Source organism: Sus scrofa, chromosome 9, assembly GCF_000003025.6.
Source record: "Sus scrofa isolate TJ Tabasco breed Duroc chromosome 9, Sscrofa11.1, whole genome shotgun sequence".
Lineage (NCBI taxonomy): Eukaryota > Metazoa > Chordata > Mammalia > Artiodactyla > Suidae > Sus > Sus scrofa.
The window spans coordinates 77,614,413-77,640,564 of NC_010451.4; the positions used below are offsets into that span (position 1 = coordinate 77,614,413).

General features: G+C 41.5%; 1 long non-coding RNA gene across 1 annotated transcript in view; it reads left to right on the forward strand.

The window, feature by feature from the left end:
- LOC110255476 overlaps positions 14,460 to 26,152 on the forward strand; it is a 170,355-nt gene continuing 158,662 nt past the window's right edge. Inside the window, exon 1 of the long non-coding RNA XR_002335835.1 lies at positions 14,460 to 16,332. This is a non-coding gene — a long non-coding RNA (uncharacterized LOC110255476). The remainder of the gene's footprint in view (positions 16,333 to 26,152) is intronic.

A 26,152-nucleotide genomic window follows, 5' to 3' on the forward strand; every position in this document is an offset into this window, starting at 1 on the left:
GACTCCCCAGTCCTAAAACATGCTTTTTTGTGGAATTAACCTTTGTCTTTTTTGTTTGTTTGTTTTTGCTTTTTTTTAGGGCCGCAAGTGCAGCATTTGGAAGTTTCCAGACTAGGTGTCGAATCGGATCTGCAGCCCTGGGCCTGAGCCACAGCTAAAGCAACGTGGGATCCGAGCCACATCTGTGACCTACACCACAGCTCATGGCAATGCCAGATCTCTGACCCACTGAGCAAGGCCAGGGATGGAACCCGCTTCCTCATGGATACTAGTTGGATTCATTTCCACTGCACCACAACAGGAATTAACAACCTTTGTCTTAATGAACAAACCACTTTGATATATTAAATCTCCATATGTATGACAAGAGCCCTGAACATTTGTTCGGAAACTGATTCTTAATTTAGGCACAAAATCAGAGACTGTAAGTTACTGGCAGGGTTAATTAGGATTTCACTTGCTACTTTAGAGATAATTGGCTTTCTTAAGTGTTTTAAATGTGTTTTTGTGAATATAAATGTAACACCTATGTATGTAGGGATTTAGGATAGAAATTTGTTTTACAAAATGTTTTGGGTCTGATGCTAATGGTGCTTTGGGAAATAATTCTTTCAATCTCTCTATTTGAGAGTTGTCTGTTGGAGTTCCCATTGCGGCTCCGTGGTTAACGAACCCAGCTAGGATCCATGAGGACGCAGGTTCAATTCCTGGCCTTGATCAGTGGGTTTAGGATCATGCGTTGCTGTGAGCTGTGGTGTATGTAGGTCGCAGACATGGCTCGGATTCCATGTTGCTGTGGCGTAGGCTGTCAGCTGGAGCTCTATTGGACACCTAGCCTGGGAACCTCCATATGCCACTCGTGGGGCCATTTAAAAACAAAAACAAAAACAAAAAAAGATTTGTCCCTGTTAGTGCATTTCTGTCTTTCCAAATGCTAGCTTCTGTCCAACCTTGACATTATCACCCCTCCAGGGAAGTATTGTATCCACTATGCCTTGTTCCTCTATTTAGACAACTATTTGCATAATCTGTCAATTTACAGGAATACCTTATATCACCTGCACAATACAATCTTGTGAAAAACCTCAGGAAAGATCCTCCCCCCTTAGAGTTGGAGCCTCTTTGACCACCATTCTCAGCAATGCTTCCTTTTCTCAGGGAAGTTGATGGCATTAGCCGACTCTGATTATTGTCTTGGGTTCTAAGGAAAGGCACAGTGAGATTAGTGCACAGACTTATAGCAACATCTGCATTTCTTCAAAACACAGGCTATGGCATGTCTGCAAATTTCCTGTCAAAAGTCCCTCTTTGTTAGAAATGGTCTTTGCTTCCTTTTAGTGTTTTCATTTTAAAAACAGGGAAAAGCTGTCTATAGTGCCTCATGAGGTAAGAGATTTGTATTATTATGGTCCTGAGGAAGGTAATAAGAAGGGTTGCAGCATTTTTACTCCGTTTACCACCCATGTCATTGTCAGTGGTCACTTAGTTACACCCACATGCCATGGTTGTGGCGGAAGGACAAGTGTGGCCCTGGGGTTTATGAAAATCCATGTTGAGCCTTGGCCTTGAGCCACTTGTGGGACCTCACAACCAGGCTCCCACTCGTCATGCTCTGACTGTGATTCTGCCTCCAGTCCACAGCACCTGAGGGTGGGAAGTGGTACAGTTGTTCTGTCCCTGGGCGCCTTCCATCAGCACACTCAGGGCAGTCACCCCATACCCTCCACAGGCTCGGCACCCTGTGTCAGTCATCTCTAAGAATGGCTGCAACTGTCTTCTGGAAGCCATTGCCCACAGTACTGACTGGTCCTCTGATCAAGGTCTTCTCTTGCCTTCCATTGCTGTGCTGACAGCATACTCTCCTGGGCTGATCAGGTAAGTGAAAGACATTCCTCGTGTGAATGAGATTGCCCTTCTAGCTTTGCCTACTCCTCCTAGTTGGCTGTGGTGCATGGAAAGGAATGGTGCAGTCCACATGGAAAGAGATCAGTCGTATTTTAGAAGAGCAGAGATTACAGCCTAAAGAGTTTAAGGGAAGAAATGGTTCAAAGGCGTGTCGTCTTACATTTATGCTCTTGAATCCCAAATGATAAATTTAAAATGGCTACAATATGAGTTATCTTTCACATGTCTCTGCATACTCTGGGTGAGACTTGCATTTGTGGCCATTATCATCAAGGCAAGGTAACAACCTTTGAGAGAGCTATTGGAAGTCAGTATTCATGGGCAGTGTGATAGATGATGCCCTATCACAAGTAATGATGCAAACATCATTAAATCAATGGTACCAGGGAACTGCAGAGGCAAGAATATCTACCATTCAGATGTACTATGTATATCCAGTTGTGTAGCACAGAGAGCAAAAATATTATCCTTTCAACATCGAATTGCCTTGGTACCTTTGTCAGTTATCAATTTTCCTTAAATGTGGGGGATTATTTCTGAGCTCTGTATTATGGTTCTTTAACATGTAGGTCTATCCTTCTGCAAATACCACACTGTCTGGATTATCTTTATAGTAAGTTTGAAATTTGTTCCTTTAAAGAAACATTTTGGTTATTCTAGGCCTTTGCATTTCCATATATATTTTTAGATTAGCTTGTCAATTTCTAAAAAGAAAAAATCTTCATAAAAAGGATTTTGACAAATCTGTAGATCAGTCTGGGGAGAATTGCAGCCTTAACAATATGAAATGTTCTGTTCCCTGAGCATGCTATATCTTTCCATTTATATAGCTTTTTAAAATTTTAGATCTTTTACATTTTTCTTTTTATTATTATTTTTAATAGTTATTTCCCCAGTACAATTTTTTTTCTACTGTACAGAATGGTGACCCAGTTACACATACATGTACACATTCTATTTTCTCACATTATCATGCTCCATCATAAGTGACCAGACATAGTTCCCAGTGCTACACAGCAGGATCTCATTGCTAATCCAGTCCAAAGGCAATAGTTTGTACCTATTAACCCCAAGCTCCCCAACCATCCCACTCCCTCCCCCTCCCCCTTGGCAACCACAAGTCTGTTCTCCAAGCCCATAATTGTCTTTTCTGAGGAAAGGTTCATTTGTGCCTTATATTAGATTCCAGATATAAGTGATATCATATGGTATTGGTCTTTCTTTTTCTGACTTACGTCACTCAGGATGAGAGTCTCTAGTTCCATCCATGTTGCTGCAAATGGCATTATTTTGTTCTTTTCAATGGCTGAGTAGTATTCCACTGTGTATGTATACCACATCTTCCTAATCCAATCATTTGACAATGAGCATTTGGGTTGTTTCCAATGTCTTGGCTATTGTGAATAGAGCTGCAATGAACATGTGGGTGCTTGTGTCTTTTTTTGCCATTTCTTGGGCCACTCCCATGGCATATGGAGGTTCCCAGGCTAGGGGTCGAATCGGAGCTGTAGCCACTGGCCTACGCCAGAGCCACAGCAACGCGGGATCCGAGCCACATCTGTGACCTACACCACAGCTCACGGCAACACCGGATCATTAACCCACTGAGCTAGGGCAGGGATCGAACCGGCAACCTCATGGTTCCTAGTCGGATTCATTAACCACTGTGCCACGACGGGAACTCCTCTTGTGTCTTTTTTAAGTAGAGTTTTGTCCAGGTATATGCCCAAGAGTGGGATTGCTGGGTCATATGGTAGTTCTATGTGTAGATTTCTAAGGTACCTCCATACTGATCTCCATAGTGGTTGTACCAGCTTACATTCCCACCAACAGTGCAGGAGGGTTCCCTTTTCTCCACACCCCCTCCAGCATTTGTTATTTATAGACTTATTAATGAGGTGTGAGGTGGTATCTCATGGTAGTTTTGATTTGCATTTCTCTAACTATCAGTGATGTTGAGCATTTTTTGATGTTCTTGTTGGCCATCTGTACCTCTTCCTTGGAAAAATGTCTATTCAGATCTTTTGCCCATTTTTCAATTGGATTGTTGGTTTTTTTGCTGTTGAATTGTATAAGTTGCTGTATATTCTAGAGATTAAGCCCTTGTCAGTCACATCATTTGAAACTATTTTCTTCCATTCTCTAAGTTGTCTTCCTTGTATAGTTCTTGTATTTCTTTTGTTAAATTTTTCTTCAATGTTTTATTCTTTCTGATGCTCTTATGACTATTGTGTTAATTTCATTTTCAGATTGCTGGTTGCTAGTATATAGAAATATGATTGATTTTTTTTATATTTATTTTTCATCCTGTGGCACTGCTAAACTCACTTAGTAGTTCTAATATATTTTATAGGTTCCTTGGGATTTTCCACACATAAGATTGTTTCATCTGAAATTCATACAATTTTACTTTCTATTTTCCAATCCCTATGTTTTATATTCCAATATATGTGTCTTTACATTATTTTTCTTGCCTTGTTGCACTGGCTAGAACCTCTAGTACAATGTTGAATAAAAGTGATATAATGGCCAGGGTTCTCCAGAGAAACAGAGTGTGGAGTGGGTGTGTATACATATACCTACACATATATATACCCTGTTACGGTGAACAGGCTCACATGATGTAGAGGCCGAGAAGTCCCATGATCTGCCATCTGTAGGCTGGAGACCCAGGAAAGCCTGAATCTGTCATTCCTACCTGTGTCCAAAGGTCTAAGAACAAGAGGAAGTGATGATATAAATCTCAGTTCTTGGTAGGAGAAGACCTATGTCTCAGCTCAAGCTGGCAGTCAGGAAGGAAAGAGATCCTCCCTCCTTCCACTCTTTGCTCTCTTAACCAGACTGGATTAGGCCCACTGGCCTTTGGAAAGGCCATCTGTTTTACTGAGCCCACCAGTTTAAATGCTAATCTCTTCTGGAAACATCCTTACTCAGGCACCCCAAAGTAATGTTTAATATGGGCACTCTGTGGCCCAGTCAAGTTGACATATGCAATTAACCATCACAGATGGTTGAAGTGGATATCTTGGTCTTATTCCTGATCTTAGAGGAAAATAATTTGATCTTTCATGTTAAGAATGATGTTAGCTGTAGAGTTTCTGTAGAAGCCCTGTATCAGATTGAGGAGGTTTCCTTCTATTTTTAGTGTGTTAAAGTATTTCATCATAAATGAGTATTAGAATCCGTCAAATGCTTTTCTATTTCATTGGGATGATCATATTTTTTTCCCTTTCTTCTATTAATATAGTGTATTACATTCATTGATTTTTTTTCCTGCTGTACAGTATGGGGATCAAGTTATTCTTACATGTATACATTTTTTCCCCTACCCTTTGATCTGTTGCAATATGAGTATTTAGACATAGTTCTCAATGCTACTCAGCAGGATCTCCTTGTAAATATATTCTAAGTTGTATCTGATAACCCCAAGCTCCTGATCCCTTCCTCTCCCATCAGGCAGCCACAAGTCTATTCTCCAAGTCCATGATTATCTTTTCTGAGGAAAGATTCATTTGTGCTGGATATTAGATTCCAGTTATAAGTGATATCATATGGTATTTGTCTTTGTCTTTCTGACTCATTTCACTCAGTATGAGAGTCTCTAGTTCCACCCATGTTGCTGCAAATGGCATGATGTCATCCTTTTTTATGGCTGAGTAGTATTCCATTGTGTATATATACCACATCTTCCTAATCCAATCATCTGTTGATGGACATTTGGGTTGTTTCCATGTCCTTCATTGATTTTTTTAATGTAAAAGTTACCTTGACTTCACAGATACCCCTCACTTGTTTTTGGTGTATAATTCTTTTTATATTTTCCTGGGTTTATTTTGTTAGTATTTTATTAAAAATTTTTGTATCTGTATTCATGAGCCTAGTTTTCTTTTCTTGTGGTGCCTTTATCTGGCTTTAGTATTAGGCTAATACTGACCTAATAAAATGAATTGGGAAGTGTTCCGGCCTCTTCTATTTTCTAAAAGAGTTTTGTTTAATGTTGGCATCATTTCTTCTTTTAATATTTGATATAAATTCCCAATATAGTCATCTGGGCTTTGGCTTTTCTTCGTTAAAAAATTTTTCATAGCTAATTGAGGAGTTTTTTAATTTTGTTTTTGTTTTCTGTTTCGGTTTTTTTTTTTTTTTTGGCTTGTTATAGGTCTATTCATATTTTCTGTTTTTTCTTGAGTTAGATTGGGTCATTTATATCTGTCTATGAGTCTGTCCATTTCACCCAAGAGATGAGATGCTGAGCAGCTATACATAAAAATTTAGCAGCTTCTCTTAAAAAAGTGGGGGGTTGAACTTCTGGAGATGATTTTGTGTGGATGGTGGGTCTAGCAATGGTGGGATATGGTAAATGATTCTTCTCTTGGTGGAAATAAAACTTCTGTTTCAACACTGGGGAGAGCTAAGTAGAGAGACAGTCATCAGAGGGCCACTTATAGCAGAGGGGTGTGCATAGGAGCAATAACCCCACATACGGCTTTAAGTGTTGTCTTTTGAGCAGTATTTCCTTTTCCTTGCCCCCAGTCATCAATTCATTTTTTTAAAAAACTTCAGCTTGTTTAAACCTTTGGCTCTATTTGGGAAAGTTGGCAAAAGAGCAAGGAGGAAAGTGGTGAAGAAGAAGAAAAAGGAGGAGGAGGAGCAGAGCAACTCACAGAAGCAGAACAACAGAACCTACAAGATGTCAAGAGCTGACTTCAGAGTCCCCATGCAGTAGCAGTAGCTGAGAATTTGGGCAGAGGTGGCAAGCAATAGCCAAAGGGAATCTAGGGACCATATAAATATTCCTCAATGATTTCCAGCAATTATGTTGGGGAGGTAAACTCAGGGGGGGAAATGAATATGTTAGAATATGTCACAGTAACAAACAAACCCAAAACTTTCAGTGCCTTAAAACCACAAAGGTTCTTTTGTGCTCATACTACATGTTCACTGTGATTCAGCTGGAGGGCTCTAAATCAAGTCACCTTCCCTCTGGGATTAAGGCTTAAAGAAAAAAAAAAAAAAGAATTCCTGAAATCTAAGATCTAAGTGATGAAGATTCCATGTCTTTAAATTATGGATACTTTTATTTATTTACTGCTTTTTAGGGCCGTACCTGAGACATATGGAAGTTTCCAGGCTAGGGGTCCAATCAGAGCTGCAGGTGCTGGCCTATGCTACAGCCACAGCAACACGGGATCTGAACTGCCTCTGTGACCTACACCACAAGTCATGGCAACGCTGGATCTTTAACCCACTGAGCGAGGCCAGGGATCGAACCTGTGTCGTCATGGATTCTTTTAGAGTTTGTTACTGCTGAGCCAAAATGGAAACTCCTGAATTATGGATACTTCTAAAAAGGTGGCCTCATTTGATTGCCTCAGGCAATCAAGACTGGGAACATATTAGTTATACCCCATTTTCCCAGTAATCATTGTCTATATTCTCCAGGGTGTCAGTGGAGTCAGGGTACTAGCTGCTTCTTCCAAATTAAAAGCAATCAGATAAAATCACATCACATAAAAGTGTTCACTTTCCCAAGGTTAATAACTGCATTTTTAAAAGGACACCTTAGCTATCTAAGAGACATTACTTATTACAAAGAAATTAATGGTTAACGAGTGGAATTTCAGACAGCAATGACAGGTTGATATAAATGAATCTTTGTTTTGGGTAGTAAAAGTTTTGAACTCCTTAGATCATACAAGCAAATGATGCTATATAAGTTGCCTATTCATAAATAAGTCCTATCCTGAATCAGGAATGTCAGCTAAAAAGGCAAGTCAAAAAGAGGATGGAGAAGGAGTGTTTAAATCCCATTAGCTCTGCACTTAAACCATCTACTCTTGTCCAATTATTTTACCATTAGTTGCCTGTGCACCCAACCAAAGGGAAAGCCTCAAAGAATATAGATTAGAAGATTGATTCACATACCTCAGGAGTAAAGATAGATTGTTTTAAATGAGGTTTCCTTACTCTTTATGACACTGCTTAGAGCCTAATTCATACTGATAGTGACATCTAAGCCCACCTTGTGTGAAATCACATGCCAGCATATCCTACTCCCTAGGAAATATGCCTTGATGTCACATTGTAAGCAGGTCAGGATGATTGGAGCCCCAAGAAAACAGAGCACAAGAACAGGACGTGGTTGGAAATACGTTGGTGAATTACTTGTCTAATTCTTACTCTCTCCATACTTTCCCTTTTCTTATCTTCTCTTAGCAGGCTCTGGATTGTCTCTGAGGGGAAATGGAGAAGGGTGGACCACTGAGGTCTGTGGAAGCTTGGAGACTTCTTAATCTTGTTTTTGTAGATGCTTCAGCAACTGAGGAGATCAGGGCTTGAAGGGAAGAGTCAAGGCCATGGTGAGGAGAGATACTTGGACTCTTCCCCCTTGGCTTAGGGAGGGGAGAAAGCTGTGGTCTCATCCCAGCAGGGCCGAGGTTCTGCTTCAAGGCCATGGACTGAGGAGGCCATGACGGCTCAGGAACACAACTGTGGGCCAGGTCTTGGTGGAAGAAGTCGTGGTCCCCGTGATTCAAGCCATAGCACCAAAAAGATTTCCTGTGATCTAAAAGCAGAATGGAAGCAAAGAGAAGGTCCAGGCCTGAGTTTACTGCCAGGTTAGCTTCATGGGGACACAGAAGAAAAACAAAGTTAATATCTTTTAATAACAAAGGTGAGATTTCTCATATACTTGCCTTTGGGAACTGAGGTTGATGCCAATGTACAGATGTATACTTCTCTAAAAGCAAACTGAAAGCTTGAGGCTTTGGGAATGACTTTCTTACTAGAAAAGTTTTTGATCACGGCAGGGAACCAAAGCGGGTTACAATCAGATAATTACTTTTAAGGCTACTGTCCAGCAGTCAGGGAGCAGGGATGCGTGAGAGGACAATGGCCCCTCCTCCAGTCCCAGCCACCATCCAGCCTGTGCTGGGGGCAGGGGTGGGGGGAGATTGGATATAATATTGAAGTTTATACATTAAGATTTTCCTTGTATAGGGGACTGAAATCTTATCAATGAACATGACCAAAATATAAGTACTGTTATGAGATTGAAGTAGAAGATAGCTGAGTCCCAGGCTAAGCAACTGAAATCTATCCCATGTGAACAGACACTTCAAGATAAAGATTATGGCAGGAGCAAGGAAGAGCTGTGTCCTACTTGGATGAAAGATAGAGACCATTTATTCCCATTCTTGAGGTCAAGGAGACCTCCAAAACTAACACACTCACAGAAAGTTTCCTCAGGGTGCAGAGAAGGGAGGAGCCCTAGACCACAGTATATTCTGTCAACTTTCCAGAGACCCTTGTGCTAAAATCCATCCTGAGGGCAAGGCCCTGAGTCAGTCCAGAGCCAGATGAAGCAAGATGATTGGCTAGAGGAAGCCTGGAAGGACTGCCCCCATATGAGTGATTTAAATGACTTCCAAAGCATGTGTTCCTCTCTTCTCTTCCTCTCTTGTTTTGTATCTCTCTCTCTCTCTCTCCCCCTCCAGCTCCCCCAACCTGCCTGCGCTTTCTCCACACCTATCCTCTCTCCCTTCTCTCTTTAAATAAACACTTGTTGGTCTCACTACCCTCAGTATCTTTGCTGAATTCTTTCTCCAAATGGACAAAAATCTGGGGACCTACATCAAGTGGTTAGGGTTCAGCATTCTCATCCGACAGCCACCCGAGATCGAGATTGTTTTGCACGTTTTTTTTTTTGTTTGTTTGTTTGTTTGTTTGTTTTTGCTATTTCGTGGGCCGCTCCCATGGCATATGGAGGTTCCCAGGCCAGGGGTCGAATCGGAGCTGTAGCCACTGGCCTACACCAGAGCCACAGCAACGTGGGATCTGAGCCGCGTCTGCAACCTACACCACAGCTCACGGCAATGCCGGATCGTTAACCCACTGAGCAAGGGACCGAACCCGCAACCTCATGGTTCCTAGTCGGATTCGTTAACCACTGCGCCACGACGGGAACTCCCCGAGATTGTTTTAATGATTGAAAACTTGTAGAGTTAGGCTGAGATGTAGCTGAGTCATCCTGACTATTAACAAGTGTGAGTAGGGGACAAGGGAAGGGGGAGGTGATTCAAGATGGTACAGTTCAGGAGTTCCCTTATGGTGCAGTAGGTTAAGAATCTGGCATTGTCACTGCTATGGTTTGTGTTGCTGTTGTGGCACAGGTTTGATCCTTGGCCTGGGAACTTCTGTAAGCCACAGGCATGGCCAAAAAAAAAAAAGTACAATTCAGGAAAATAAGCTGAAAAAATATAGATTTGTGTAACTGAATTATTTTTCTGTATACCTGAAACAAATACAATATTATAAATCAACTGTACTTCAATTTTTAAAAAGATAGTACAGTTCACAGCCGCTTTTGGAAAAATAAAAATTATATTTTGTTTATATGCCAGTGAGTAGAGCTTGCTTATTCAAAAGGATCATGTTTATAAGCAGTTTAATTTTTTGTTTGGGGACTGTTTTTCCATTGGGCCGTTCTCTTTATTGATTAATCAAGGGTTTTTATATGCCAAGGAAATTCACACTTGGTCATACATTAGACAAATATTTTTCCCTAGTTTGTTTCTTGTGTTGTAATTTTTAATGAATTCTTTTTTCTGTAGTATTTTTACATAGTTAATTTGTTATTATTTTCTTTTGTTGATTCTGGGGTTGCTATATTGCTAAGATACATCCCTCACCATACAAAATAGTAAAAATAATCATTCATGATTCATTTTAGTGCTTTCTTTTTATGTTTATACACACCATCTTGAGAGATGTGAACTAGCCTTTAAGAAAGAGTTTGGTCATAAAGCCCATGGTATCCTTATGTCTCCTGCTACAGAGGGTTTGATATTAGGAAACCAGTCATTTCCTAAAATGCAAGGTCAGCCACAGCCCACGTGGATTAAAACGTAGCTTTTTCTCAAGTTTCTTGGGCTTATACTTAAGTTATCTTTTCAGTGCCATTGGAAAGATAAAGCAAAATCCTTACCTTCCACTTTCCAGAATTTCTGTCACCTGCCAAATAGGGATTATATCGTTGAGATTCAGCAGTGCTTATTATATGATGGAAGGAATTAGTATTAACATAAATAGGGTATATTATGCCTTTCATCAGAGGATTCCTTTTAGGTTATTGCCAGCTTGATCCACCTGTCTCTTGGGATTTATGTGTAGGCTAAAAAATAAAGTTCTAAAGCCGTATGTAAGCTTCTGTAAGAAAAGCTCAAAAGCCATACTATTGTTAGTGTTTCCTAAAGGTTTATTTTGCTCTATTATGACTTCACTCTTTCAACCAATGAAAGAGTGAGATTTTCATTGAGTGTCTTTGACTTAGTTTGGGATTCTCTAACAAATGTCAATTGATTAGGTGGTTAAGCAACAAACATTTGTTTCTCGCAGCTTTGGAGGCTAGCAGTCTGAGATCAGGGTGCCAGTGTGGTGGAGTTCCAGTGAGAGCCTGTTTCTGGTTCCCAGGCTGCCATCTTGTTGTCGCATCCTCGCATGGCAGAAAGAGGGTGAGCAAGCTCTCCAGGGTCCCTTTTATAAGGGCACTGATCCCGTTCACGAGAGCTTCTCCCTTATGACCTAATTACCTCTGTTGAAGAGCGAGAAATTTTCTTCCACCCTTCTAGGTTCTTCTGGCTGGTCTAAGAATTAAGTGACATGAGACAGATTAACAGGAAAAAAAATCAAAGTTTAATAACATGTATATATGAGAGAGACCTAGGAAAACTGAGTAACTCACCAATATGGTCAAAGGTCTCACCTTAAATACCATCTTCAGCTAAAGACAAAGAGAATGTTGGGGGTAGTGGTTTGGGACATCAAAGGGAAGGAAGGCAATTTACAGGGAGATGGAAAAGCACGTGGTTGGTAAACAGGTGTTTGCTGGACCAGGCAGAGACAATGGGACACAGAGAGGAACTGTAATAAATCGACTAGTATGCACCTAGTATGCACCTAGTGCATACTATAGTTTCCTAAGGTAACAGCTCCGGTCCTGGAACAAGTCCTCTATCTAGGTGACAGTAGTTAGAGGGAAGGTCAAAGTTTTTTCCTGAATCTTTTGGGCCTTGATTGTTTTCAGGTTGAAGTAATCCTCATGCCAAAGAGATATCTTAAGGTAGTGAACTTTGCTCCCCCACACCTTTCAAAAGATTCACTTCCCAATATCATTACATTGGGTGATATGGTTGTACCCTATGAATTTGGAAGGGGGTCATTGATATTCAATTCATTGCAACTTATACATAACCAGGCACTGGGGATAAAATAGTGCTGAACAAAACTAAGTCCCTGCTTTCATGGAGTAAACATTCTCACAGAGAAGACAAATAAAGTAAGTAAATCAGTATATACCATATCATTAGGTAGTGATAGGTGCTTTGAAAATAAAATAAAGTAAGAAGATGAAGAGTGATAAGAATCAGCCAGCAGCAAAGACCTCTTAGAAGAGACAACATTTGAGCAGAGACTGGAATCACCCGGGGGAACAAGCCACAAGAAGATCTGAGGGCAAAGCCCTCCAGGAATAGGGAAGAGCAGGGCAAAGGCTTTGTGGCAGGAATATGCTTGGTGTGTGTAAGAAACAGTGAGGGAAAGAATAGAGATGCAATTAGAGAAGATAATGAAGATCTTATAAGCCATGGACTAGTTTTGAGCAAAAGGACATAATCTGATTTACATTTTAAAAGTCTCACTCTGGCTGCAGTATAAAGAATTGACTCTAGAAGAGAAGGAATAGAAGCAGAGTGTGTGAGTCTGTGTTCTTCAGAGAAACAGAACCAACAGAAGGAGTCAATGAGTGAGTGAATTTATTTGTTTGTTTATTTGGAATTGGCTTGTGTGGTTATGGAAGCTGAGAAGTCCTGTGACCTGCAGTCAGAAGCTGGAGAGCCCAAGTACAAGTCCAACGTCAAGAGGAGACCAAAGTCCTGGCCAGAAAATCGGCTGAGCGAGAAGATTCTCCCTTGCTCTGTTTTGTTCTGTTCAGGGCTCCAGTGAATTGCACGAGCCCAGCTCACAACGGGGAGGGAAACCTGCTGCAATCGGTCTACCAAATCTCATCTGGAAACACCCTCACAGACACACCCAAAAAATGTCTAACCAAATATCTGGGCACCCGGTGACCTGGTCCAATGAACACATAAGATCATCCACCACACCAAGAGCCTGGTTAAGAGATGAATGCATACAGCTGCCAAGAGATGGCATGATAGTGGCTTTGCTCAGGAAGGTGGCCCTACACTTGGTGAGATGTGGCAGATTCCAGATACACTTTGAAGTCTGGCCTTGTGGTGGGAGGGGATGACGATGACACTGAGGCTTTGGGTGTGAACGTGTACCTGGCATTGTTGTTCTGGAGATGGCAAACACTGGGGAGAAATCAGTTTGGGGGTCTGAGGACAAAATTTTGCTTTGAACCTATTAGTATTGAGAGGCCTGTTAAACATCTAAGGGGAGATTTCAGGCACAGATAGAAGGGACTAGAAATAAAGGACAGGACTAGAGATAAATATGGGGGGGTCTTTAGCATATAAAGAGTACATAACATCAGGGCCTGTGTGAGACCTTCAGGAAGAAGACTAGCTTGAGAAGCCATCCAGAGACCTGAGCCCTAGGTCTGTCTGGTGTCAGAGGTCAGGAAGGGAAAGAGGATCAAGCTGTTACAGAACTGGGGGGATCTCACTGCTTGCTGCTTACAAAGTGAATTACATACAAACGTAGGCAGAAAGGAAAGGTTTCTTAAATGAGAATGCTGGTGATCTGGGGAGATGGGGGACTCAGCGTTCACCAGAAACCACCCCTGAAGATTCTACTTGGCCATGAAAGGTTTAAAAGGGAAACAGGGAAGTGATCTCAGTTAGTAACTGAGATGGGGGTCAGAGTCATCACCACCCCAACTGTGTGCAGGCTTGTTCAAAGGTTTGTGGACTCCTATGGTCTTCCTCTGGATGTTATCTTGGTCATACAGTTTATTCACACAGTTTGCTCATAAGACTACTGAAGGGGAAGCTAGAAAGACATCTAGTCATCTGTTAACTACTTATTCTTCACTTCTTTGATCTACAAAAACAACTGGCAAGTTAGGCAAGGTTTGTGTGATTAAAAGATATGAAAAGTGTGCTTGGGCTGGAGATGAGTAGAGCAGGGAGGTGCCTGGTTTAAAAGTTAGTTACATTATAGCTTTGCTAGAGTGACAAGAAAAGGGGCTTCTTGCTAAGGGTCGTTTCCTATAAAAAGCTGCTTACAAATCCCCACATGTAAGAACATCTTTTCATTTTCATGTGATTAAGGGTGAAAGTCTATTTTCGGTAAATTCTTCATGCTGACATAGGGTGCTGTATTCTCAGAGTGGAAGATGTCACCATGGGTCTGTAGCATCTCTTGGCTGACATTTTTTTTTTTCTTTTCAGGGTCACACCTGCAGCATATAGAATTTCCAGGCTAGGGGTCAAATTGGAGCTGCAGCTGTCCACCTGCACCACAGCCATAGCAACGTGGGATCCGGGCTGTATCTGCACCCTACACCACAGCTTGTGGCAATACCAGATCCTTAACCCACTGAACAAGGCCGAGGATCTAACATGCATCCTCACAGACTACATCAGGTTCTTAACCCGCTTAGCCATAATGGGAACTCCTTGGCTGACAATTTTAGTTGCCTTTTTACATATATGGGCAGAGCCAGCTACAATTATTTCGATGCCCACAAAGATATAGATTATTATGAGGAATCATCTTAATCCCAGTCTCTTGAAGCCAGTTCTTGGAATTGTGTTCGCCATAGATTCAGTACTACTCAAGTTGGAGCAGCTTATGTCATGGCTACAGACTGATATCATGGAGTTAACTTTTTTCCCCCTCCGGTGGTAGTTAAAGTATCTGTGAAACAACTCAGGAAAGTGCATCAGACTCTGAGTCTGTGAGTCTATTGTCCTAATTATTAACTGATAGGTTTTGTACTTGGGGTGGGTGAGCAGGAGCCTGCAGGGTTCTGCTCGGTTCCAGATCCAAGGACACTAAGAAGAAACCGGGATATGATTTCCTGGAAGCCAAAGGAAAAATCAGGGCTTAGTGAGGAGGGAGTGATCAAGTGTTTGAAAGGCTGAAAGTGATTAAGTAAAATGAGGCCCAAAAGCTTTCCACTTGGCTCCTTGTTTCTTCTCATGCGATAGAATAGGATCGACCCCTGGTGGCACCAAGACCCCGCCTCCCCATCACCCCAACTGCTAGTTGCCTGATGAAGGTGTTTTCCTCTTCCTTCTTCACAGAACCCTGGTTCTACCCAGGGCAGTAATAGGTCTACCTCCCCTGAAGCCAGAATTAATTATGGCAGAGGTATTGTCAATTAAGGGCAAACAGAAGGCATGCAATGGGGATTTTTGGAAAGTTCATTAGAGTGGACTAACTCAACTGACTTGAGTGCCCATATCCCTTTCTTCCTGCCTGACACGTGGCTACGAAGGCTGGAAATCTGGGAGTTATCCTGACAACAAAAAGATGGTGGGCACCCTTCAAGGAAGGTGAATAGGGAAGCTGGAAGAGCCCTGATGGTAGAGGGACATTATAGAGCCTCCATGCCAGTCTTGGACTATTTACCTTTTGGTTTATTTTGTGTGTGTGTGTGTGTGTGTGTGTGTGTGTGTGTGTGTGTGTGTATAAAATTTAACTATCTTGCTTTATTGTCTTGACAACTGAACCCAATCCTCAGTGATAGCCTAGCCTTGCAGTCTTCACCTTGGCCTTCCCTGGCAAAGAAGCCCTTATCATCCCACACAGTGGGACTCAGGTGGGACTGGAGGCTCAGGTCATGGTTCTAGGACCATCTCTGCTAGTCCCATATTATGGCATGCCTTTGGCCACATCTCTGGAGCTGTCTTCAAACTTTGCTTTCTTCATCTGTAAAAGGGGCCAACTCTTGTCCTTCCTTTAGGACCTGATATTTTTTTCTTCAGAATTAATTGTTCCTTAGTTAGCAGTGAACTGTTCCAGTTATGCTGCTTGAAGTAAATGGGAATACAGTACATCTTTGGGACCTGGATTAGATCAAGTCTGTGGGAAAGAATCTGTGGGCCACCAAAAAAATAAAAATAAAAAAATAAAGTCTGACAGAGTTTAGCTACTAAATAGAAAGCTTAATGCCTTTTAGTGGCTTGGAAAACCAAAAGCAAGAAAACTGATAGCAAAAAAAACACAGGTGTAAATGAAATCAAAGCTTGGTTCATTTAAAGGTCTAGATTTGCATTACAAAATCAAAAAACCTGTGTCAAAGAGCCACGTGATTTGCGCAAGCGTGGGTTTTCTGAAGGCTTTCCTCATAACTGCTAAGAGATGCTGGCCAACCCAGCTGTGCCTCAGGGAATGCTCAGCTTTGCAGGTCGACCTCGATGGGAACTGGCTTCCTGCTCCAGCCTGGTGTATCTTCAGGTCAGTGGGGCTGACTTTGGACCCAAACAGAGGAAGAGGGTGCATGTGTGTTGTGTGTAGAGTGGGAGTGGGACAGAGGAGAAATGAGAAGCCCAAGAGCAGCAGGGGGAAATGTGTTTCCTCTCAAAGAGAACGATTTTCAAAATGTCATCTGCAAACACTGAAAGACCTAAAATGTCAGCACACATTGTACTGGTTCTGAGTGGTGTCCATTGGGTCAAGTTTTTTTCTTATTGGAAACTCTTGACTATAATTTGAGAGGCTGAGGTGGGAACAGCCTAGGTGGGTGGGGGACTAAATGCTGAAGTCTGTGTCAATGCTTCTATTTGCATTACTCAGGACAAAGTACAGCCTTTATCAGATTTCATCTTCATAGTAACCTCATCAAGCAGGTTGGGCAGGTTCAGGTCTATGATCTGATCCAGTCCTGTTATTCTTAAACTCACACTGGAGGAGGAGGCCTCCCAGAGGAGTTAGATGAGGCTAAACCCTTAAAGCTGGCTGACAGCCTTCAGGGGAGTGACAGGGGCTGGTGGGGGGAGGAATAGTGCCGGGTCAGTGTCATCAGCAGTGGGCTGGCCCTGGCTTCCTTGGGATTCTCTTGGCTTCTATTTGTTAAAGGCTTCACCTCCCCTTTAAGGAGATTAAACCCCAAAGCCTCTAACAAGGTCTCATTGTAAAGTAAAGCCCCTTCCCCCACTTTGACGAGCCTGGGCTGCTCACTCCCTGCTAGAGAAGGTATGTGGCCCACTCCTCACCTGGCCACCATAAAACCTGTTCCCCATGCAGGTAAGTTATCATGCCCAAGACCAATCAGAAGATCAAATTGTGTCTCCACTCAGGTCACATTGTGGGTATAAAGACTATTGCAGATTGAGTCAGGCCCTCTTTTTAACTTGCGCCCACATGAGTTCTCTCACTCCCTCTCTGAAAATGTAGTTTTGCTTTAATAAATTTGTAAAACACCTGCCCTTTCAATGTTTTGTTAAGGTGAGATGGGGATGGAGGAAACTGTGATGGTATCATGTTCACCACTTGCTTCAAACATTTCGTTAGTAAAGATGATTTTTGTACCTGAATGGGCTTGTTGTCATGCTCAGGGTGGGAGGGGTGGTCTCTGGGGACCTTCTGTACCTGGCAAAGGGGAGCCACCTGGTTCTCCTTCAGTCCCAGGTAGGATCATGCTCTGTGCAGTTAATGGCTGGGAGCTGGGACTTTTCTTGTGTCACACTGCCCAGAGCTGTTAACTTTTGAAAAAAGGAGGACCCAGGAGGCAAGCTCTTAGTTGAAAGACAAGACTGCAATGCTAATAGAAGAATTTCAGATGTGGCATCAATTGCATCTAAATTAAAAAAAAAAAAAAAAAGGCAAGGTGGCAAGTAGATGGAATGGATATTGTAGGGTCAGAGAGCTTTTGCCAATCCCTTCATATCATGGTGTTGCCGGAGTTTGACCTCTGTCTGCCGGTGCCTAAGTGAAATGCAAAAACAGAGTTTTGGGTAAAAGAGAAAAAATAGCTTTATTGCTTTGCCAGGCAAAGGAGGGTCACAGCAGGCTAATGCATTAAAGACTGTGCCGTCCCATTAGAAAGAATGTGAGGACTTTTATAGTAAAAGGGAGAAAAATAGGTTTTCAGATAGGAATCAGGATTGGGACAAACATGCATTCTTCTTTCTTTGGGGGAATCTCAGTCATCCAAGCTGGAGTCAGGAGATGTTCATGATGGTGGTCTTCTGGGTTGTTGCCTCGAATAACAGGACTTGAAAAAAAGGGCATATTGATCAGAGATTAGAACAAACTAGGAAAGCTCCTGAAAAACATCATGTTTTTCATGATGTTTTAATAATCTTTATTAGGCCATTATGCTCAGGGTGCCTAATCTTAACTTATGGGTGATTGCATTTAGGGTGCAATTAAGTCAGGGAGAAGGACAAGGAAGGACTCTAAGCTGCTCAGTTTTAAAGTATTCATTACTAAAAGAAGCATAAGGAATATAACTTTTCTCCTAGGTGCGTAAGATGCGTATATTATTATGCATATTCCTTGAGAGGGAACCAGGATCCTGCCTCAAGGCTGTGCTATTATTGCTTGACTGTTTCTCCCTTCCCTGATCAGCAAGTGTCTGAACCTGTCCCTAGGAACTCAGGGAAGGTCATGGTGGCTGAATGACGTCCATTTCCCTAATAACAAGAAATGGGGGACACAGAAAGGCTCTTATGCCAGGGAGCCTCACAGGGACGTGTCAATTTTTCAATGGTACCTCTGCTCCATCTATGCTTGGGTTGCGCCAGCTATTGCTGCGCTTTCTGGAACTGGATAAGGTAATAGGAAAAGGGCCTAGAGCCAATGGGGTTGAGGGGACAAAAGGAATGTCCCCACCCAGGGCTGAAGAGCAAGGTGGTCATGGTTCAGAATGCCTATGTTAGTGCAAGTTCACATGCCTGATGTATACTGAAGCCAAACAAACTGAGACATGGGAGTTTGGTGCAGAGAAGGGTTTACTGCAACGCAAAGAGATGGGTGTCTCACCACCTGCCCCCACCCCAAACTCCCTGAAAGGTAACATTTTTACAAGCCAGATTTTGGGAGGGGTGTCACAAGATAGTGATCAGCTTGGGCACAATTCTCTGATTGGTTGATGGTGAGGTAATGGCCTTGTCTCAAAGATTACCATTATCAGTCCTTAGGCTCTAGGAGGCCTAGGGGCTAAGCCACATGGTCATCAAGTAGTTAAAGTCTCCCATTCTGTGGGAGAGGGTTTTCACACTTGAAAAGAATTCAGAAAATACTGTTACCTCCTTCCTCAGAGAGGAGCTAAAGCAGAAGATATGGGGGAGGGGGTCTGTCCTGGGAAGACCCCATATAACTAGCTATGGGACTAACCACAGTAACTAGCTAAGTGTTGGGCCGCATCCTGTTGACTTAATAATAAAAAAAAAAAAAAAAAGCACAGCCTGAAAGTTGAGAGTTAAGTTTTGTTTGGGGTGAAATTAGGACTTAAGCCTGGGAGACAGCATTTTAAGTAGCCCTGAGAAATTGCTCCTGCTGGGAGGAGGAGGAGGAAGGAGCTAGAGTATATATAGGAGCTTTTGCTACAAAAGGCAGGGAGCAGGAATAAAAGAGGCCTGGGCTCACTGAAATCATTCCTTTGATAGGCACCTCCGCAATTGGGGCCAGTACCTTGAGTTTTCACAGCCTGCAGGACTCACCAGCTCTCACCTCTGGAGTTGACTGCATTCACAGATGACGTTGACATCTTTTATCTACATCCCTCTCAGCCCTTTAACTACAGCCCTGGCAGTGGTATTTCAGACTATCTGAAGACCTGTTCTTCCAGTTTTCCCAGAGCACAGAGTGCCTCACTCCTGATTTTCACCCTGAGAGCCACTTTGGGGGGGAGGGGGGCTGCAGGTCTGCAGCTGCAGTGGCTTATGATTTAATCCATGTACTGGCTGATGGCAAGTGCCACATTTCAGTTCACAATCCCGCAAGCCTACAAGGCTTGTGTTGCTCAGCTTCGAGACTGAAGAAAGAGCTCAGGGTCTGCAGCAGAGACATCAATGGTTTAATAAATAGGGGAGGTTACATATGGCAGAAGCAAGGTCCTGGAGTGATACCCCACAGTGTGCAGAGGCAGATGGCTGGCAGAACATAGCCCTGCAGTCTTGGCTCCCAGGGAAGGGGCACGTTACCAGTTAAAGGGGGAATTGCCATGTAGATGGCTCTTTAGTTACCAGGGAGACCAGCACAGGGGCACACCCCTCACTACCCCTTTGGTAAGAACAGTCACTAGTTGGAACTGGGGCACGTATGTAGGAAGGTGAGTCCTGTGCATAGGATATAGGTGGAGCAGGGGATGTACAGAGAGCAAGAGCACAGCTACCTTGATGGGCTAATGATACACTAAGTGGCTGAGCAGAGCATTCTACCTCCAAAAGCTGAGTCTGCCCTTTGTAAAATGATGGCCTTAGGCTCAATGACTAGCAAAAGATCAACTTCATATTTCTTATGATAACTCTTAGCAGAAGTTTATGTAAATTAGGACGAACTCTTTTTTCCTTTCTTTTTTTTTTTTTTTTTTTTTTTTTTGTCTATTTGGGCCACATCTGGGGCATGTGGAGTTCCCAGGCTAGGGGTCCAATCAGAGCTGTAGCCACCGGCCTACACCAGAGCCACAGCAATGCGGGATCTGAGCCACATCTGTGACCTATTTCATAGCTTATAGCAACGCCGGATCCTTAACCCACTGAGCAAGGCCAGGGATCAAACCCACATTCTCATGGATGCCAGTTGGGTTCATTAACTGCTGAGCCATGAGAGGAACTCCAGGATGTAAGTCTTAAGAAAAGTCTAGGTCTGGTTCACCCAGAACTCCCTATTTCTCAAAAGATTCAATTAAGTCAAACTAGGAGTTAAAAATAAAGATGCAACCTTTTGGGATTTCCTTATTAATGGGTAATATACATACTGCATATAAACCTCCAATATTATTTTTCTCCTTATGTTAGCATAAATTTTTGGTATTGAGTGAAAATAGAAATTCATTTGAGTAGCACCTGACATTCCCTACCAATCACGGTTTTATGAAGTATTATGATAATTGATTTACTGTCTACCTTTGGACTTAAATGTAGGCTCAGTGGGGGTATAGTGTCTTTTACTTCTTTTTCAACACCAACAACATGTAATTCAATACTCTAAATAGAGTCAGCCTTCAATACAAATTTAATCATTAACTGAATCTAGGCTGCTGGAGAAAAGGGGGCATTGCTTCTAGTTTGGACATGCCCCTCTGATTAAAACACCACTTTAAAAAAATAAAATAAAAAAATAAAACACCATTTTTGCCTTTCTAGCTAATCAGTCAGTAAACTAAACATGGTGCATGTTTGACCTAAAAGAAGGTCAGTGGCTGAAAAGGAGATGCAGAGTGATTAGAAGGATTCTCCTGTGTATTCCCTCAGGGCGATTAAATGTCCAAGTGTGACCCATATTTCCCCTTAGAACTTGTCCTCATTGTCTCAGCCTTTCAAGATCAGCATCAACCCACTCACTGCTAATTCTCAATTACGTTCTCCAACCAAAGGTAACTGTTACTTATCGTATTAGTCAGGGTTCTCCAGAGAAATAGAACCAATAGGATATATACACATAGATTTATTTTAAGGCTTGCTCACTGATTGAAGGAGTTGCTGGTAAGTCCAAAATTTGCCGGACAGACCAGCCAATCCAAGGAAGAGTTGATGTTGCAGGTCAAGTCTGGAGGCAAATTCCTTGCTCCTCTGAAGACCTCATTGTTTTCTCTTGAGGTTTTTAACTGCTTGGATGAAGCCCACTCACATTATGGAGAGTAATTTCCTTTACCCAAAGTCTGTTAATTTAAATATCAATCCCATCTTAAATACCTTTGAAACTGATAGCACTTATGACTTGAACTTAGTCAGAACCCAGATAGGGACTTGAACCCATGTGCTGGGACTTGAATACAGCCAAAACCCAGATTGAATCCACAAGAAACCCATGGTTTTAAATTAGAACTATTCACCCTGTGTCTGAACTTACTGAGGTTTAGGTTCTTTGTGCCTCAACACAGAAGGAATTGAGCAAGAGACAAAGTGATAGGCAAGAAATAGACTTAGTGAAATAAGATGCTTGTGAGAGATGGAGCAGGCAGGCAAGGAGGCTCTGCCCCAAGAATTAGGTAGGCTACGTTTTTTTGTTTGTTTTTTTGGGTTTTTTTTTTTTTTTTTTTTTTTTGCTTTTTTTGTTTTTTCTTTCCTATAGCATTTTATTTTATTATTTTCATTTTTTAATAGTATCATCCAAGGGAAGTGGGGGGTGGGAAAAGACCACTTCTTCCTCTTTCTTCGATTTGTAGTTCCTCCTTGGTATCCAGTAAGAGAGTATTTCACCCTAAAACTAGGACTGCCATGGTGCTTATTCAAATGAGCAGAAGGGTGGTCCTTAACCCCATGCTATTGGTCCTAAGGGTCATTGTCTTGCTGAACTTGAATGCAGGCCTCATTTTAATGACCTGAGGCACATCTCAGACTTTTATTTGTGGTTTGTAGTTAAGAAAACCTGCTTTATTCTGATAGTTTTCTTGAGTAATTATTAACTTGTAGTGATCTCCAAAAGCTTCCTAGGTTTCCCTCTCTATCTATGGTCCCCTTTTGGGATTTCTACAACTACCAGTGTAACTGTCCTACTCCATCCCTATCACCTTCATACCAACATTTATTTTATTTATTTTTATTACTCAAATGAATTCATCACATCTGTAGTTGTATAATGATCATAACAATCCAATTTCACAGGATTTCCATCCCCCCACCCCCCAAACTGTCTCCTCTGGAGACCATAAGTTTTTCAATGTCTGTGAGTCCACATCTGTTCTGCAAAGAAGTTCCGTCTGTCCTTTTTTCAGATTCCACATGTCAATGAAAGCATTTGCTATTGGAGTCTCATTGTATGGCTGACTTCACTTAGCATGATAGTTTCTAGGTCCACCCATGTTGCTAAAAATGCTGGTATTTCGTTCCTTTTAATGGCTGAGTAATATTCCATTGTGTATATGTACCACATCTTCTAGATCCACTCCTCTGTTGATGGACATTTAGGTTGTTTCCAGGTCTTGGCTGTTGAAAATAGTGCTGCAATGAACATTGAAGTACATGTGTCTTTGCAACTCATGGTTTTCTCTGGATAGATGCCCAGGAGTGGGATTACTGGATCAAATGGTAGTTCTATTTTTCATTTTCTGAGGAATCTGAATACTGTTTTCCACAATGGTTGCACCAATTTTCTCCACACCCTCTCTAGCACTTATTTTGTGTAGACTTTTTGATGATGGCCATTCTGGCTGGTGTAACGTGGTACCTCATAGTGGTTTTGATTTGCATTTCTCTAATAATGAGTGATGTTGAGCATCTTTTCATGGGTCTTTTGGCCATCTATATGTCTTCTTTGGAGAATAGTCTGCTTAGATCTTCTGCCCATTTTTTGATGGTGTTGTTTTTTGGTATTGAGTGGTAGGAGGTGTTTATAAATTTTGGAGATTAATCCCTTGTCCGTCGATTCATTTGCAAAGATTTTCTCCCATTCTGTGGGTTTTTTTCTTTTCATTTTGTTTAGGGTTTCCTTTGCTGTGCAGAAACTTTTAAGTTCTCTTAGGTCCCATTTGTTTATTTTTGTTTCTACTGTCATTACTCTAAGAGGTGGATCAGAGAAGACATTGCTGTCATTTATGTCAGAGAGCGTTTGGCCTATGTTTTCCTCTGGGAGTTTTATAGTGTCTGGTTTTATATCTAGGTCTTTAATCCATTTTGTTTTTGTGTATGGTGTTAGGGAGTGTTCTAATTTCCTTCTTTTCCATGTGTCTGTCCAGTTTTCCCAGCACCACTTATTAAACAAGTTGTCCTTTCTCCATTGTATATTCTTGCCTCCTTTGTCATAGATTAGTTGACTCTAGGTGTGTGGGTTTAATTCTGGGCTTTCTATCCTGGTTCCACTGATCTATATTTCTGCCTTTGCATTACTTCCATATGGTTTTGATGACTGTTGCTTTGTAGCATAGTCTGAAGTCAGGGAGCCTGATTCCTCGAGCTCCTGTTTTCTTTTTCAGGATGGCTTTAGCTATTCTGGGTCTTTTGTGCTTCCAAACAAACTTTAAAATATTTTGTTTGAGTTCTGTGAAAAAATGCCCTTGATAATGTGATAGGGATTGCATTGAATCTATAGATTGCCTCAGGTAGTCAAAATGATAATATTGACTCTTCCAATCCAAGAGCATGGTTATGTCCTTCCATCTACTTGTGTCATCTTTGATTTCTTTCATCAGTGTCTTATAGTTTTCCGAGTACAAGTCTGTTGTCTCTTTAGGTAGGTTTACTCCTAGGTATTTTATTCTTTTGGATGTGATGGTAAACAGAGTTGCTTCCCTAATTTCTCTTTCTGATCTTTCATTGCTAGTATATAGAAATGCTGTCCGTTTCTGTGTATTAATTTTGTATGCTGTGACTTTGCCAAATTCATGGATGAGCTCTAACAGTTTTCTGGTAGAGTCTTGAGGATTCTCTAGTATAGGATCATGTCATCTGCAAATAGTGACAGTTTTACTTCTACCTTTCCAATTTGGATTCCTTTTATCTCTTTTACTTCTCTGATTGCTGTGGCTAGGACTTCCAAAACTCTGTTGAAGAGCAGTGGTGAGAGCGGACATCCTTGTCTTATTCCTGATCTCAGCGGGAATTCTTTCAGCTTTTCACCATTGAGAATGATATTAGCTGTGGGTTTGTCATAAAATGGTCTTTATGATGTTGAGGTAGGTTCCCTCTATGTCCACTTTCTGAGGGGTTTTTATCAGAAATGGGTGTTGGCTGTTGTCAAAGGCTTTTTCTGCGTCTATTGAGAGGCTCACATGGCTTTTATTCTTCAGTTTGTTAATGTGTTGTATCACACTGATGGATTTGCAGATATTGAAGAACCCTTGCATCCCTGGGATAAATCCCACTTGATCATGATGTACAATCCTTTTCATGTATTGTTGGATGTGGTTTGCTAGTATTTTGTTGAGGATTTTTGCATCTATGTTAATCAGTGAAATTGGCCTGTAGTTTTCTTTTTTTGTGGTATTTTTGTCTGGTTTTGCTACCAGGGTAACGGTGGCCTCAGCATGAGAGCCTTGCTGGGTAAAGTATCCCTTCCTCTGCAATTTTTTGGAATATAGAAGGATAGGTGTTAGCTCTTCTCTAAATGTTTGATAGAATTCGCCTGTGAAGCCATGTGGTCCTGGACTTTTGTCTGTTGGAAGTTTTTAATCACAGTTTCAATTTCAGTGCTTGTGATGGGTCCATTCATCTTTTCTATTTCATCTTGGTTTAGTCTTGGAAGATTGTACCTTTCTGAGAATTTGTCCATTTCTTCTAGGTTTTCCGTTTTATTGGCATATAGTTGTACATAGTAGTCTCTTATGATCCTTTGTATTTCTGTGATGTCCATTGTTACTTCTCCTTTTTCATTTCTAATTTTATTGATTTGAGTCCTCTCTCTTTTTTTCTTGATGAGTCTGGCTAAGGGTTTATCAATTTTGTTGATCTTTTCAAAGAACCAGCTTTTCATTTTATTGATCTTTTCTATGGTTTTCTTCATTTTTATTTCATTGATTTTTACTCTGATTTTTATGATTTCATTCCTTCTACTAACTTTAGGTCTTGTCTGTTCTTCTCTCTTGAGCTGCTTTAGATGTAAAGTTAGCTTGTTTATTTGGGCTTTTTCTTGTTTCCTGAGGTGGGCTTGTATTGGTATAAACTGTCCTCTTAGAACAGCTTTTGCTGCATCCCATAGGTTTTGGAGTGTCGTATCTTTGTTGTAATTTGCTTCTAGGTATTTTTTAATTTCCTCTTTGATTTCTTCAGTGATCCATCGGTTGTTTAGTAGCATGTTGTTTAGTCTCCACGTGTCTGCGTTTTTTGCAGTTGTTTTCCTGTTGTTGATTTCTAGTCATATAGCATTGTGGTCAGAAAAAATGCTTGATATGATTTCAATTTTCTTAATGTTGTCGAAGCTGGATTTGTAGCCCAGGATGTGATCAACCTTAGAGAATGTTCTATGTGCACTTGAGAAGAATATGTATTCTGTTGCTTTTGGATGGAATATCCTATAAATATCTATTAAGTCCATCTGGTTTAATGCTTCATTCAGGGTCTGTGTTTCCTTATTGATTTTCTGTCTGGTTGATCTGTCCATTGCTGTAAGTGGGGTGTTAAAGTCCCCCACTATGATTGTGTTATTGTCGATTTCTCCTTTTAAGGTTGTTATC